An 822-nucleotide genomic window follows, 5' to 3' on the forward strand; every position below is an offset into this window, starting at 1 on the left:
TGAATTATCCGATGTTCATTAGAATTGGCCTAGTCAAAAATGCTGAATGCATAGAGTGGAAAATCGTGGTTTTACCAATGAGTGGGGAGTTGACTATCGATTCATTCATGTCACTCGTGAAGTATCTCAATTCACACCTGGTTGGGTGTATTTCGGGGCACGTGCGAGTCTTGCATTTTCCGGTGATTATTTCCTTACTCATTGTAACAACGGTCCACAGAGGCTGGGTCTGGCTATTTGCAAACGCTTGATTATGAGTTTTTCCATTAGGCTGATTTTTATGACCGTGGTCACCCTCAAGTGGTTCCGGAGGGGCGTCTCGAAGTCGGCGTCCCCACATTTAGTGTCACCGAGCCCTCATAATTTACGCATTTTATGGGGTTCTTATGATCGTCGACAGCAAGCCATGNTTGATTATGAGTTTTTCCATTAGGCTGATTTTTATGACCGTGGTCACCCTCAAGTGTTTCCGGAGGGGCGTCTCGAAGTCGACGTCCCCACATTTAGTGTCACCGAGCCCTCATAATTTACGCATTTTATGGGGTTCTTATGATGGTCGACAGCAAGCCATGGATGTGGTTTTACTTATTGCCTGATCGCAATTTCCATAAACACTGGGTATCTCTATTGGTCAATTGTATCTTTGTATAGCCACGAAGTCCACTGTTCCCCCTAGTCACCCCAGCAACAATGGCGGCACCCCTGGTACACGCATCGCCTTGGGTGGTAACAAACTCTGTCGTCCTGCACGTTCCATGGTATTTGTTAAAGATGGAGATTTTTGGTTATAAACTCCATAAGGAAAACGCGGAGTCCGCGACA

The sequence above is a fragment of the Diachasma alloeum genome, unplaced genomic scaffold, assembly GCF_001412515.2.
Source record: "Diachasma alloeum isolate Michigan unplaced genomic scaffold, Dall2.0 Dall_scaffold_00311, whole genome shotgun sequence".
Lineage (NCBI taxonomy): Eukaryota > Metazoa > Arthropoda > Insecta > Hymenoptera > Braconidae > Diachasma > Diachasma alloeum.